This window comes from Astatotilapia calliptera, chromosome 1 (assembly GCF_900246225.1).
Source record: "Astatotilapia calliptera chromosome 1, fAstCal1.2, whole genome shotgun sequence".
In the NCBI taxonomy this organism is placed as follows: domain Eukaryota; kingdom Metazoa; phylum Chordata; class Actinopteri; order Cichliformes; family Cichlidae; genus Astatotilapia; species Astatotilapia calliptera.
In genome coordinates this window covers 38,861,980-38,878,435 of record NC_039302.1, presented here as the reverse complement: position 1 = coordinate 38,878,435, position 16,456 = coordinate 38,861,980, and the positions used below count along the sequence as shown (strand labels likewise).

The 16,456-nt window shown below is 43.6% G+C and overlaps 1 long non-coding RNA gene across 1 annotated transcript; it reads left to right on the top strand.

The window, feature by feature from the left end:
* Positions 1 to 15,656: 15,656 nt before the first annotated feature.
* Positions 15,657 to 16,242, top strand: LOC113026312 (uncharacterized). The gene is made up of 3 exons (XR_003272903.1): positions 15,657 to 15,820; positions 15,895 to 16,039; positions 16,122 to 16,242. It is a non-coding gene; the product is annotated as an uncharacterized LOC113026312 (long non-coding RNA).
* The last annotated feature ends 214 nt before the right edge of the window (positions 16,243 to 16,456 follow it).

Genomic DNA, 16,456 nt, shown 5'->3' with positions numbered 1-16,456 from the left:
GATTTGGATCAGACTTGGTGCATCTGTAACAAACTGCATGCTGTAGTCAGCCAGTCATCTCTTATGTGTTTACAGTCAGTCCAAAATGCTGCAGACTGGGACCAAAAAGGTCTCCAGTGACTCCAGGGTCAGCAGTCTTGCTCCCACTGAGTAAATCCTAAAACGGTCTCACACCTGCACACCTTTTGGAGCTCGTGCCTTTGACCTCCGTATGACCTCAGGCCAGATTCAGCTGCTGATTTCTGGAGCTGTGATTGGACGAATGGTTGCCGTCGAGCTTTTTCATGTAATGAATTCCTGTAGGGTCCATTTTTTAGGAACTTGTTTATTCAGTTTTATTTTATTCTGAAAGGCTTTGGTTTTAAACATGCTGCACAAATAATAAGTACCTGCTTCCCTCGGTGCTACCTGTGACCCCAGTGCTGCAGGTGAACCCTATAATGCCATTTAAAATAACACAGTATTTCATGAACCATATGATAAATAACCGTGTCCCCTCCTTGAACTCATTTTTGAAATATTTGCCAAAAAATATTAAAAATAAAGAAGAGAAAGCATTAGCGTCGTCCTGTTTTTGTAATTTTTGACACTAAAAAATATAAAATTTGGTGTGAATTAAATCTTGTGGTCACAGTTAGTGTGAAAATTCTGGGCCTGATCAAGTTTCACTGACGCGAAACTGTGACTGAGCATCTCTGAGGTCCAGCAGACTTTTATTATGAACACTTCTGTTTGCATGACAAACACACACATGCCTGTCCTGAAATTATATTTCTATGAACATGTCATGTGTCTCCTTACAAACTGCGTTGTGATCAAGCTTTAAAGGCTCAAAGTGACCGACTTCTGACCGACACACGCAGGCTCACCCTGGTGCACGCTCGCAGTGGGGTGTGCATGTGTGTTCAGCTGGAGCAGTGTGATGCCAAGAAGTCTCTTTTCACTTTGTCACATCAGATTTGCTGAAACAACTGTGAAAACATGACTGTCTCTCCTCCTTTGTTCTCCTCGCTTTGCACGCTGGGACAAATGGCTGCTCTGGGACGCTGCGTTGGGACGTGCACGCACACATGTGCGCACATGCGTGTGTGCGAGTGTTTGTGTAAGTGGTGTCTCATTGTGTTATGTGTGACAAACTGCTGTGACAGCAGAAATGTTTGTGTGACAAGTACTCCATGGTCGGAGTCCATTAGCTGCTGCTTTTGAGTCTCCTTGGCGGGTTATCACTCCAACACACACACACACACACACACAATGTGAGTGAGTACTTAAACACACACACTGCACAAACAGGACATCTTACTCCTCTACTCTTAATGCTTGTGTCCTAGCAACGCGTGTGTGTGTGTGTGTGTGTGTGTGTGTGTGTGTGTGTGTGTGTGTGTGTGTGTGTGTGTGTGTGTGTGTGTGGAGAAGGGGCCACTGGATTTGTCAGATCATATGCTTAATGGAAGAATGCACAGTGTAAAAGTTTGATTGTATATTAATAAATGCAGCATAAAAAGTAACATTTGTGTTTTTAGATTATCTGTTTGTCGTAACGATGATTTTGACCAATAGCTCTCATACTGTTGGAAAACCTGTGTGTTTCCCCTTAAACCCCTGTTTGTAAAGACAAGCAGACCCACATCACTGTGGGTTGAGCAGCAGAGTTGAGTGTGTGGGCGCTGCCCATGAAATCTCCAATGCCAAACAACTTGAAGCATTTAAGGAGTTTATTCATTTAGCAGGTAGGCGCCTCAGTAGCATGTGCAAGAACCATACACAGCCACAGCACCTCCTCCTCATGCTGGTCACACACTGCTGTGAGCTGCCATCCCATTCTTCAACCACCAATCGGCACAAGTCAGCCAATGTGGTTGTGTTGGTCACTCTGACATGAACAAGCTGATATCATGAGTGTTCAAAGGGGTAGGTGTCAGGTCTGCAATCACACCCAAACCCTGGAGGCGGTCCCTGGCCTGTCGTGGCGAACATTGTCATCTTGGGGTTTTCATGGGCTGAAACTAAATACTCAACTCGATCTACAAAGGTGGCATCGTCCCATAATGCCGTTGTGCGTGTACAATGATGATAAAGGATAAACATACCAATAACTATTGTTACTGTTTGTGTAAAGTGTATCTTTATTTAAAAAAAATCATGAAATGCCATCCTAAATATTACAAAAAGACGATTCAATATATCTGTTATCATCAGTTTATGTCTAACGTGGTTTATGAGTTAACTCTGTAATGAGTCTACGTCATCACTGTGATTTTTTTACGCCTGACGACCTCATGTGCTTTTGTTTTTTTTAAAGATCACCAATCACAGCCCTACACCCATCCACCCCCGGTACACGGTGGGAATCGCCAAAGTCCCCTCGGACCAGAGTTTTGCCTGATTCGCTGCTGTTTGCCGTTTAGTCCGACCTCCCCGTGCGTGCGCACAGATACACCCTTTTCCAAAGCGAGTGGACTAAATAATTGATGCCTGTTTTTCTGACAGTCTGACAGAACGTGGCTCTGCTGGCCTCGTTGTGCACGCGTCATCTTCGGCGTGCTTTCCAAAACCCCGCCTCTGCCCCCCTCACCTCCATCATCACAGAAAACGTGTACTGTCCCCCCCGACACTCATCAGAAATGCCATATGGTGTGTGCCCCCCCCCCCCCCCCCCCCCTGCCTTTCAGAGAGGGTGGACTGACAAACACACAAACACTCTGTGAAGTGAAACTGTGAACCAGATGAGCTTTTAGACCTCGAGCTCTGACAGATGAGGGAATAGACTGTGGACGGCTGCGGGGGGGCCATGCAAGTTTAAACAGACAGTAAAAGGGGGGAGAATAGTTTGTTTTCTTACAAAGAGGGAGAGAGATGTTGACAGATGAAAAGAGGCAGAGAGGAGAAGCCCTGAATTCACTTTGTGTATTTCCAAGTCAAATGTCTCAGAGATTCTGCCGCTGCGGTGGCAAACTGGGTTCGTTTGTGGCATGGCGCTGTGCCTTTGGTCTCCTGTCTGAGGGGAAGGCTGTCATAACAGAAAGGGATATCTGTCTTTAAAAACCATGTCTGTGGCAGCAAGTTATTGAAAATCTGAAAGGTTCTGACACACAACTTATCACAGAAAACCAAAGTTTTTACTTAAATTCAGATTAATGTGTAGTTAGTGAGCCTGCGGGGTCAGGCCGTGGGAGTTTTGGTGGTAAAAATGCAGAAAAAATAGCGCTCCATCTGAGAGAGCAGCCGTGAAAATGACAAGAGAAAGACAATAACAAACATTCATCAAAACTACAGAGAGGATGGGGCCATTCGTTCTGCAGCCAGGGAAGAGAAATATCATCAATATTTGACATTGTTTTATGGAGAAGCCACTTGATTTCGTCCCAGGTCCTATGCGGGTGACCAGCGGCGATCAATTACCATTGACAAGATTTGTGCACAAGGAAGGCTGTCGCACTTTGTTTGGCTCTGCCCTGCCACTGTGAAGTTGCCTCCTCAGAGATCACAAACCACCCTCTCAGCCAATGCTCCATCTTCCTCCTGACTGCTGGCCTTTGTTCCTCTCAGCCCTCCCATGTGAAGGCCATATCGGACTAATTACGGGGTGTGGAGTGGTCACTCGGTCAGCTTTGACATTCTTAGTAAATTCTATGCCACGGTAAAGCTGAGGGATCATCTCCTACCTGAAATCTGCGATATGATTGCATATGACAGGCTCTAATCTGCGCCACACACCCAGGGCACAAGAGTCATCTGGTAGGATTATTCCAATCCGATAGGATCTGAAAACAGATTTATAGAATCAGGTAATAAAGTCAAGATCCAATCCAGAATAAATCTCCAGTTTGTGCTGTTGGGATCAGGATTACTGTGAACCAGAATGTCAGGATTATCCCAGCAGAGTACTGGATCCGTACTGAATTACAGAAAAATGAAATAAAAACTGTGAAAAGTGTATCAAACGACTGCATCTTTACACCACTGCTTTCACACTTTGTATTAGGTAGCATATTTACATGATAACTATCTTCATACATTTGTCAGTTTATTTATGATGCTTTGTACGGGGTGGCTGTAGCTCAGCTGGTAGAGCAGCAGGGGCGGATCTAGAAGGGTGGCATGGGGTGGCATGTGCCACCCTAGTTTTGCATATGACAGTGTTGTTTATTAAAATAAGATACCATTAACACTTTGAGTGCAGTTGCAGTTAACAGTTAATATAAATTCTACAAATGAATTTATTGCACAGTGTTACCCCCCTCCACCTTTAACAAATGGTTCAGCCCATAGCAGGACCGGCTTTTTTCTTGTTTTCAGCAGCAAGCCATGCCTACACAGCAAATCCAGCATGTCCAAATAAACACTGTCGGATTTGACTTCAACACTATTAAAGTGTCTATATGGGTCCACACCAGAGAGTGTTAATTTAACTCTTTTTGGAGAGTTGGTATGTTAACTCTGATTTAGTGTTAAACACCAAATCTGTCTGGAGTTGATCATTTAACACTTGGTGTTAAGAGTTTATATATTAACTCTCAAAGAGTATTTTAGTTTAACTACGTAAGAGTTATCTTCTAATTCATTCTAAAAAGCGAGAATTTTACTGTTCTGAACTTCTAGAAATTTCTTTTGGAAATAAACATTTACTAAAAAGATGCAATGGTTTTTGAAAAACATTTATTCTGAACTGCGCACCACAATTTCAAAACATTTTCTGAAAGATGTAACAGTATACATGTTCTCACTTTCATTAGAATTTTGTTTATCAAAAGGTCTGACATGGTAAATGCAAATAACAGCATCTCATCACTTATTTCTTCAATACAATATGCATGTCCTTCATTCATCACTTTGTGGAACTTCAACGCACTTCTGCTCTCCCCCATATTCCATCTTCACAAGCATATCCTGTGCGGAGATTGAATAAAAATTAGTTGACACTAATTATTGGCACAAATAATCCAGTAAACAATTGCAGCACAGTAAAAAAAAAAAGGAATCCTCTTTGAGCCATTACTTGTGTAAAGTATTTTCCCAAAAGACAAGGACACAGGCAACAGGTAATACTGAACTAAATGTAAAACCTCAACCTTTTTCATTTTTACTTAAACCGTGTGCACAAAACTCTGGAGGGATCTATGCTAACGTAGAACCCAGTCAGGACGTCAGCTACTGCTGTTTGCTCGTTTTTTTTATTTTTTTTTATGGGCGATCGTTTTCAGGCTTCAAGTAGCACCATTATACCAACATTTCACATTCTACACATTGTTTTAGGTGTATTTGACCAAAAGTTTGACTGAAAATTCACATGCAAGCTTTTTTCAAGGCTGTGGTATTTGCCCACAAAAAATACCTTTCAGCTAGCTAAAACAGAATATTATGCTATCAGCGAGCAACATGGCTAATGCCTTTCACACAGCTTTGTCTCAACTCCAAAGAGCCACAGAAGTAAAAGCTCATAATAATAATTGAACCAATCTTTGAAAAAATGACCTACCAAGCATGGCAAACAACTCAAATATGTAGAGCAAAATGTTCTGAAACGGCTTCACTTCAGCTTCAATTGGAGCCGTGCTGGGGGCGGAGTCTGTGAATTTACTCTGTTGGTGTCATAGCCCCTCTAGGAGTTCAGAGTTAAGAGGTCAGGAGTTAATGTTTCCATTGTAACACCTCCAGATTTGACAGAGAAACACTCATTTTTAACACTTGATTTTAACTACTATCATTTTACACCTCAGAGTTACATTAAAAGAATGTGACTCTGCTTAGAGTAAAATTAACTCTACTTTTGCAAGAAGACCATTAACACCAAAACATTTAACACTTTTGAATTTGCTGTGTATGATTGTACCAGAGCACATTTCGAACAACATCGCCCCATGTTGTGTAGCTTTCTGGATTTTATACATATTGGGCTACATATTTATTTATTTATTATACAGGCTATACAGTACATAAGATCAAATTTCACGTTTTATGTGGATTTTATGTGAAACTAACATGTTTAATTATGTGGGCTACAGAAAATAATTAAGTTATAGACTATATTTATATGAAAAGCATGTATACTTACTGCATTTGAATGATTTTAAGCATATGTAATCACCTGCATATGTGTTTGAAAAAAAAGGCTTTGATTTTGCCACCCCATCTGATTTCTCTGCCACCCTAAGAAAATTTCTCTACATCCGCCTCTGTAGAGCAGGTCACCTACTAACTGGAAGGAGGGTGGTTTGATCCATGTCTGCATGCCAGACATGGATCAAACCATGGGGTTAGTATTTTGGGCAAGATACTAACTCCAAGTCTCCAATACATGATGTGAATGATAGTTAAAGCATAGAAACAGTGCTTGTGTGAATGTGGGATGTTGTATAGAGTGCTTTGAGTACTCTGGGAGAGTACAGAAGCACTATACAAGACTCAGTCCATTTACCATTTGTACTTCATACATATGGGACTTTTTGTTCATTACAGTTCATAAAGAAATGTAACAAACGATAAACTACGAGCTGTGTGCTAAAATTGAGATCTTTAAAAAGGTTATGAAGCATGAAGTAAGGGAGATTTTTTGCATTTTGCATCATTTTGACATTTTTCTGTGAATTCAAACAGGGATGTGGATTATAGTTGAGATTAGGGAAGAATTACAATAAATATGATGGGGAAACTACAGTAATTCAAGAACATTATGGATAATGTTCGGTGCAGCGAAGCGCCCTGATGCTGAGATGTGCTCCAAGTCAGTCAAATATCACCCGTGCCAACTAAAACTAAGACAAAAACTAATAAAAACTAATGAAAAAAACTAAAGAAATTAACTGTGGGTGCCGAGTCTTCCCCACTCACACGCTGATTACATTAGTTTGATTTAATGAGCGCTTTTTTCTGCACCTCTGGGTAACATAGCGTTATGGTTTTAGTATCCTTGAAATAGCAAACAGATCAGGCTCCTGTCAGGACAAGCTCACCATCATGTATACTAATGCAACACCTCTGACCTGCATTAGCTAATCATGGTGCTGATTTTCATCCATGAAAGCTTAAGTGCTTGTTTTCAGTCAGCTTGAACTAAAACATCTGTATGCACAAGTCCCGTGTGACTGCTCTTCACTCTGTGAATGGCTGACCTACAAGCTGCTGCTGAACCACGATGCCATTTCTGTCCCGTCACAGAAATTGCATTGGGTGAGTTTATTCAGTTAGTGATTGAGGAGCAAGTGCTGAGTTTAGCTAAACAGGTGAAGAATGCTAATATTTATCCTGCAGCGAGCAGCTGATTGGTCCTCCTCAGCTTTAGTCTTTAACACTGGCAGAGTGGCTTTGTGTGATTAAAAGTTCATAATAATTTTTCTTCATCGTATCTTTTCGTTCAGTCTGACAACATTAAAACACTTTTTAAGATCCTGAAACCAAACTTTGAGGTTCCATCCTGAGAGTTAAAATGATCACAGTGACTGTTCTCACAGCTGTTACAATACACGTTGTTGGACTCTGGCCTTCAACATGATGTGAGAATGTAATCAAACTTTTTATCAGAGGTCCCTCAGCCTAACATTAGCTGCCATAATGTGAGCTCATAAACTGGTGTTTGGCTGTCAGCTGTCTGGAGGGTCAGATGTATTGACAATAAGTGATTGTGACAATATTGGGAAAAAATTTGAATCAGAGACTTTATTAATCCCAGAGGGAAATGAGTTGTTATAGCAGCAAATATACAACAAACATTAAGCACTAAACATTAGGCAAGAAAAGTATGTCTGCAAATATATGTCATGGCATACAAAGTGACAGGGTGTTGTGAGGTGTGATTAGTTCTGTTCCACGTGTGTGGATCTGACTCGAGTGGATGTCTGACAGCAGTGGGAACAAATGACCTCTTCTGTGCTACATATGTGGCCGGTTTCTAGCCATGTACATAAAACATGGTTAAGCAGAATGTCTATTTTAGCCACTGTATTCAAGATGGTGAAGCAGCATGTCGACTTTCACAAACTGGCACCCACTCCGGTGTATTTTAATAGATTGATTCTATTAAAACCAAATTTCCCCTTGTGGGACAATTAAAGGATTATTCTATTCTACTCTACTCTATTCTATTCTATTCTACTCTATTCTATTCTAAGTTTATGAGAATGCACCAATTATTGGAAGATGTAATTACACACTAATCAATGTTCTATTAAATAACCTAAAAAAACAACTGACTGCACCTGTAAAGCTTCCACAAAGGGATACCTGACACCAGACACAGAGAGCTGCTACTCAGTCACATCCAAACAGAATCCTAGAATTTCACTGTCACCTAAACTGGACGTATTCTGAATACTTTGGATTACTTAATACATTATCATGCTTTTTTACAACTACTTGAATGTACTATTGCTGTGTGATTTATTACTATTACGGAAGGTTACTCTCCATACCAACACTAACTAGATGTTTAAATCTTAATATAAATGAGTAACAGTAGGTGGAGATTAGGTAATGCTGGGCTTACACTGTGCGATTTTTGGCCCATTTTGAGCCGATTTTTGAGTCGTGCGACCGTTTTGGCGATCGGCCCGATTTTGGCCTTCATCGTGCATCGTGTAGTATACGTGGGGTAACGAGAAGCGATTGACACCTCACGACCAGCTCCCGATCATCAATCACTTGGTCGTGAGGATTTCAAACGACTGTCGTGAGGGTGTCACTGCAATTTGTCACACTGCGCACGCGCAAACACAAATGTCAGTGAAAAAGACGGAGCAGCACGGCAGTGCAGCGTGTGATCTGGACACAAGCGATGGAGGCACAACTTGGAGAACTTTGGAAAGCTCATCTGAGCCTTTTCGATGTGGCCTCACAAAATTATCACGACCACAACAACCGTGAAAATAGTTGGATCTACACTGCTGCTCAATCACAGCTGCCTGATCATGTTTTTCATTAGCAATTTAGCAAAGTTGATGGTGGTGGTGTGTCTGTGTGAGTGTATAGACAGAGAGGGAGAGAGCGACAGAATTTCTGTTATAACCTTCATTTTTATGGACGCACAGTTTGAGCACTCAGGTCGCATCAGAGCATCGGGCCGTATAGTGTGAGACCCTGCATCGTGACCTACGAACTTCTAACCCCTGCGAGTCAACCGTACAGTTTGAGCAGGAGCTGAATCGCACGACTGAAAAAATCGCACAGTGTCTGCCCAGCATAAGGCTGCACTTTTTGCTGTGATCTCGTATAGAAAACTATTCCATGCGTATATAAAACAGGTCCGCGGCTCCGAACCGTAGTAAAGGGACCTCTGGCTAATACGTCGGGTTTGTGTCGGGCTCGTAGCTGAAAACTAGCTGTACTTTGTTATCTGGGTCGACTTTGCTAGCGAGAGACAGAGAGAGGCATTGAAAGGCTCCAATGGAGCTTATTGTTTCGGATAAAAAAACAAACACAGTGTACAGTCGAGTCTTAATAGCTTACTTACAACTGGGCTCATCAGGCTCTCTTTTTGGCTGCAGTGGTTATTATTATATTTACATGCTTCCAGCTCCCGTTTCTGCTCGGTGACATCTCCTACTTTTCCTTTTTCTCCCTCCCTCGCTCACAGACACGTAACGGGTATGGCAGTCCATTGGATTCAGGAGACAGACACTATCTCTACTTTCAAGATTAGGCTTCAAACTTTCCTTTTTGCTAAAGCATATAGTTAGGGCTGGACCAGGTGACCCTGAATCCTCCCTTAGTTATGCTGCAATAGACGTAGGCTGCCGGGGATTCCCATGATGCATTGAGTTTTTCCTTTCCAGTCACCTTTCTCACTCACTATGTGTTAACAGACATCTCTGCATTGAATCATATCTGTTATTAACCTCTGTCTCTCTTCCAAAGCATGTCTTTATCCTGTCTTCCTTCTCTCACACCCCAACCGGTCCCAGCAGATTGCCGCGCCCCTCCCTGAGCCTGGTTCTGCCGGAGGTTTCTTCCTGTTAAAAAGGAGTTTTTCCTTCCCACTGTCGCCAAAGTGCTTGCTCATAGGGGGTCACATGATTGTTGGGATTTTCTCTGTATCTATGAAGCGCCTTGAGGCGACTTTTGTTGTGATTTGGTGCTATATAAATAAAATTGAATTGAATTGAATTGAATTGAAAAAATTAATTAAAAGTCTGTCTTAGTCTTTCGTTGATTAATAGGCTGGAGTGAAAAATTGCTGCCACACCGCCTCTTCGGCCTAAGTCATGTACTAACAGAGACTTGGAGGAGAGAGACCTAATATTTAATAATTTCACTGTTTTACTCTTTGGTTCAGATGTGGATACTGTATTGTTCTTTCTTTGTGTTTATGTTTAAGTTGTTTGTTGATGGTTTTTAGTTTGTTTTTTGTCTGTTTGGGAGCTGACACAGTCTCTATGGAGATGGGTTTTTGGGGGGTAGCAGGAGGAGAGAAGCTGCAGAGAGGCGTGTAAGACCACAACTCTGCTTCCTGGTCCCAACTCTGGATAGTCATATTTTGGGGGGTTTAATAAATTTGTCCATGTTTCTAGAAATGAGAGCTGCTCCATCCAAAGTAAAATGGCCTGCATTTGTATAGCGCTTTATTCAGTCCCTAAGGACCCCAAAGCGCTTCACACTACATTCAGTCATCCACCCATTCACACACACATTCACACACTGGCAATGGCAAGCTACATTGTAGCCACAGCTGCCCTGGGGCGCACTGACAGAGGCGAGGCTGCCGGACACTGGTGCCACCGGGCCCTCTGACCACCACCAGTAGGCAAACATGGGATTAGTATCTTGCCCAAGGGAATTTGGCATGCAACCAGGAGGCAGCCTGGGATCGAACCACCGACCTTCTGATTAGTGGCTGATGCCGTCTCTCCTAACAAGACCAGGTTTCCTCCAGAAGTTTTGCCAATTACCTTTGAAGCCCACATCGTTTCTGGGACACCACTCAGACAGCCAGCAATTTAAGGAGAACATGCGGCTAAACATGTCACTCCTGGTCTGATTGGGGAGGGGGCCAGAGAAAACTACAGAGTCCCACATTGTTTTGGCAAAGTTGCACACCGATTCAATATTGATTTTAGTGACCTCCGATTGGCGTAACCGGGTGTCATTACTGCCGACGTGAATTATGATCTTACTGTATTTACGTTTACCCTTAGCCAGCAGTTTTAAATTTCCTTCAATGTCGCCTGCTCTGGCCCCTGGAAGACAATTGACTATGGTTGCCGGTGTCTCTAGCTTCACATGTCTGAGAACAGAATCACCAATTACCAGAGTTTGACCCCCGGCGGGTGTGTCGCCGAGTGGGGAAAAACGGTTAGACACATGAACGGGTTGGTGGTGTATCTGGGGCTTCTGTTTAGGACCATGCTTCCTCCTCACCGTGACCCAGCCGCCCTCTTTCCCCAGCTGCTTGGGGTCTGCTGGGGAACAGCTAGTGGGGCCTACGCTATCTTCGGCTGCACCAGCTACAGGGGCCTGGCTAGCTACGGGTGAATGAAGGGTGCGAAGCCGAGTCTCCAATTCAGTAATCCTGGCCTCCAGAGCTGCAAATATGCTACATTTGTTACAGATTTCATTACTGCTAAAGGAGGCCGAGGAGTAACTAAACATCTGACACAATGAGCAAGAAAGTGCAGGAGGGACAGGAGAAGTAGCCATGGTGCTAACTAGTCGGCTATGAGCTAAGCTAAGCTAGCGAAACAGTACAGAGACAGTGAGTGAATACTTTGGCTATAAATTAGGTAGTGAGTACACAGAAAGTGTGCTTCGGATGAAGCACGTGAAGATTTTACTATGAAAAAAGAATGTATTTAAAAGTTGTTAATTAAATTGCTAAGCAAATAAGCTACTCAGAAACACGACTGTGTTTGAGCAGGAACAGGAAGTAATACTCTACCGCAGAGCGAGTGAACACCAAGTGACAGCGCCACCAAGAGTCAAACAAGACAAATCCAAGACTAATCTAAACCGCTAATCTCGTGGCGGTTTAGTTGGGATCATTGAGAATAAATAATTTATTTTTGGTAAGACCATCATTTTTATAGCGGCAACCCTTCCCATGAGTGATATGGGTAAACATTTCCATCGAGCCAGATCGCCTTCTACTTTCTTTAAAAGTGGGATATGGGATGTGGTCTGCTTCTCCCCACCCCAGGGAAGAGGGTAACACCACTTGGGTCTGGGTGCAGTTTCCCCCTCCAGGGGCAAGGGTACCTAGACCCGGGGTATAGAGTACGCTTGGGGAGTGTGATCGTGTGTACAGCGTCTCTTTATGTCTGTCTCCACGTTGGGTGAGTGTGGAGTAAGTGCATATGAGAGCATGAGGGTGGGAATGGATGTTTGTATCTGTGTGTGCCTGTATGTCTGTGTCTATATGTCAGGTCGGGTATCAGACGCCACCTCTCTGGGGACATCTCAGGCCCTCCAAGGTATGGAGGCCTATCTCCCCCCCCCCCTTTACTCTACCAGTGGCGGACTCCCTCAGACATCGGTGCGTTGGTGGTTCTTTGTGTCCGGGGATGGGCATCCAGGTACACACCGGCTCACTCCTTGGTGGCTGCTTGTCGGGGCCTGGAGCCTGGGGCTCGCTCGGGCCACTTCGGGGGTGGGGCGCCCTCGGCCTCTCGGCCTGGGGCTCGGTCACTCTGGCGCAGCTGGCTGCCGGCGGAGCTCACGGGCGCGTCACTGCAACCCCCCTGGCTTCTGCTCCGCGGCTGCTGAGTGAGCCCTCATCTGGGACTCTCCTCAGCTCTTTCTGGGACAGTGGCGCGGCTGCCCCTCTGTTGGTCTTCCTTGGTCTCTTGTGTTCTGGGGGCCTCTGGATGTCTGGAGCCTTGATCTCCTCCATACCTGCTTCATGCCCTGGAGGACGGGGCTGTGGCCCCCCCACACCCTCTAGCAGATCATTACATGTAGGAACCATTTAAAAACAAGCACGTTCATGCTCACGGGTGTACACACGGGTGCTCACACACACAAACGACACCCTTTTTGGCTCCTACCTCAAAGCACACTGTGCGCTGTCGATCTTATGTGCTGCACAATAATGTTTAACATTTAGTAATTACTGTTATATTCCCATAGATCATCATGATGTTGTTTATTCTATTGCTCTCGTTTTCTTCTGCTTTTCTTTTTCTTTCTCAAAAAAAACCTTCATTAGACTGTATGCTTAACTCTATCATGAGTACAAATGCAATGTGTGTAATAACATGATTAAAACTGTATGTTTAATAAATAGAATAAATGTTCAGTTAAATGGAAATTAAATGCCACTGCTCCAAAGCTTAATAAAAAGATAGAAAAGAATCAACATGATATAAAATGGTATAATCCCCACACTAGCTCCTTAGTTCCTTAGTATTTCTTGTGTTCTCGTTCTCAGGTTATGGTTCTGTGTTACTTCTGTTTAGTGTACAGCCATTTCTGTCAGTGTGTCCCTTTGTTCTCTGCCAACTGTATACCCTAGTCAAGTCCGGGTCTGTAATGCTTCCTGTTTTACTTTGAAAGTCTGTGTACTATGTCCATGTGTTGAGTTTTGCCTCCCCTTTATCTTGTCATGTCAGATGACTCCCACCTGAGCTCTACTCCTGTTTCACATTCCCTAATCACCTCAGTATGTATTTAATCCGTGCTTTTTCCCTGCCAGTTGTTTCATCCTCCAGGTTTGTTGTGTGTGTATTCTTTGTCGTCTATCTCCAGGTTAAGTCATGCCACGGAAAGAAAAAAAAAAGTGGGATATGGTTTAATTTAGTTAGATCTGCAAGCTTGGGAGAAACATTAATACCTAAATATTTCATATTTCCCGATTGCAGTGGTGTAGAGGAAGAAATGTGGAAGGAGCAATTAATCGGGAGGACTGTAGATTTTGACCAGTTAATTGAGTAATCTGATATTCTTGCAAAAGAGTTTAGCAATTCAATCACCCCAGAGAGATTGGTTTGTGAGTTTTGGAGAAAAAGTAACACATCATCCGCATAAAAGCTGATTTTATGAGATGTGATAGCCTTTATTTGTCAGTTGCAGGTCTTTTGCCCACAACCGAGATGACAGACCTTGCCGACCGTACATACAATACACAAACATCACATTGGGGAGACAGGTCAGGCTAGGTAGCGAGGACAAAAACATCGAAATATGTAACACAGAAGGATAATACAAGAATGCACAGATATCAACACACCACAGCACAAAACAATCCTATGATGCAAATTTGCAAAGAAAACACCAAGTGCATCAAAATAAACTATTTCCAGCAGTGCAATTCGAGTTCTAAGCATCCCAGAAACTATTGAGAAAAGTCAAACATGACTTATAAAAACACAGTATAGGCTTTTAAGGCCTACAAGTAAAAAACGACATTTTCCGTGAAAATGATGTCACTTCCGGTTTCGGGCAGGAAATGGCGGACATGCGATAGTTCGTGTTTACCTCTGTTTCAATGTGGGAAGTGTTACGAACAGCTGATTGGATCGGCAAAGCGTGTTTCTGGAATATTATGTTTTTGTTCATGCAAGCGCTTTTTATGCAATTTTTGCAAAGCTTTATGTGGAAGGAAACCGTGACCGAGGACAAGCTGATGGCATAAGATGTAAGTACAACTCCTCCAGTTTCATATGCAAAATAAATTATTGCGCTAGCTTACACGGTTCAGGTTCTACAGGGATTTAAAAATAGTTACACAAAACGGAGAGTGCTGCTCTGACCGGCTTTAAAGGGTTAACAATAACAATGTGTTGAATAATGACTTTAAAAAATAATATAAATAGTGTGCAAATACTGATAACAGTGCAAATGTTTGCAATATAAAAAATAAATCAAAAATGTAAACATCTATGTTTAGTGAGCTTTGCAGTGTTGCTCTGTGGTGCAGCTATGACACTGTAGCAAAGTTTACACACTGTGTCTACTTGATCCACGTCTGACTCCGCCAACCCATAATGTTTCCACACCACTGAAGTTTTTTTTTTCCTCTCTTTTCAACCAACGGCAGTCACTCTCCTCTCCAAATAACTTCTGCTTAGCTTTCCGAGCTTCCCTCGGGTCCTCTTAATTGTTGTGATGCGTGTTCGAAATGCAGAGAGGTGCGCTCGATTTGCCACACGGAGCAGCGCGAAAATAAAGCACGGGGGAGGGGTCAATAAACGGCTCAGTCATTTTTAATGATCGTTGAAAGCCCAGATCGTAATCGTGATTAAAATTCAATTAATTGAGCAGCCCTATGTGTGCGTGTCCATAGTTCAGCTGAGACAGTGTCCTTCGCCCTGCCAGGCTAAGTAAACAGTCTTCCAGCCAACCCAGGTGGCCTTGCATGGAATGGGAAGGAACAGACTAAACACAGTCGTTATCAGGGTGTTTTGTTCAGCGCCGGCCTTGCAGCTGGCTTCAAAGGGGTATCCGCATAAGTGATGGTATTTTTTACTTTAGTGCGAACAGCTCATATGAATTTCAAAGCAGTTCTGCAGTCCAACACTGGTCTCTCAATCTCCCGTTGGAGAGCCGCGAGCTTTGCCATACTTGCGTTCTGTGATGTTGTCATTTCTTGTGCTCAAGGAGCCAATTTCTGAGAACTCACGGCAGTGTACCTCTCCGAGATGTCATCCAATTTGCGCCCAGAGATGTTCTTGCCTGGTTTTAGCAGGAGATTAATGTTTGCAGAATTCATATTTGATGGAAGTCTGTGTCATGGTCCGTGGTCCTGTGTCTGTGGAATGCGTGATGCTCGGGTAGCCACACCCCCGGGCTGGGCCATCACCAGCACACCTGCTCTCCATCCCGGTGATTACACGGAGATCCACTTAATCCGGCGCTGACGGATGCTCCACGCCAGTTCGTAGTCATCCCCACAGTGGTAACCAGACTTCCACGAAAAGTGTGCATTCTCTTCTGCTTGGAACTTTGTTTAACCTGCCTACTTCTGTCCAGGTTTCTACTCGGCGTCTGCTACCTGCCTGTCCTCCGGCTCAACTGGATCTCGCGGTGCTCACCTGGCCCACTCGCCATTCCACGGACTTCCTGCCCCCACGGACTGCCACACTTCCCTCCCGAGCTCCCACGGTTCCGTTCTATCGTAAGCCCCTACTCTAACTCAGTCCTGATATGTTCTCCCCGCTTCCTGGCTCCCTAGTAATCATCTCCCCTTTCTATTGCAGCCCCCCGCCGTCCCGATCCCGGCTTCCTCGTGTCATTGTTTCCCCGGATTTTTAGTTTCTGTTTTGCTCTCTACTTTCCCCGGGTCGCCTTTCGTTGTTTTATTAAAGTGTCTTTTTGTTAGCTCGGAGTCTGCGCCTGGATCCTTTCGTGCCCGCGCACCACGGCGCATGACAGTCTGCCCTTTTCTTTGATTTCCAACAACGTTCTGTAGAAAACTGGTGCTAGAAACGTCCAGAATTCTTTGTGGATTTCTGCAGGAAAGCCGTCTGGACCTGGAGCCTTATTATTGGGCATACTTATCAGGGCTTCCTGGAGTTCACCTGATGTCAGTGGT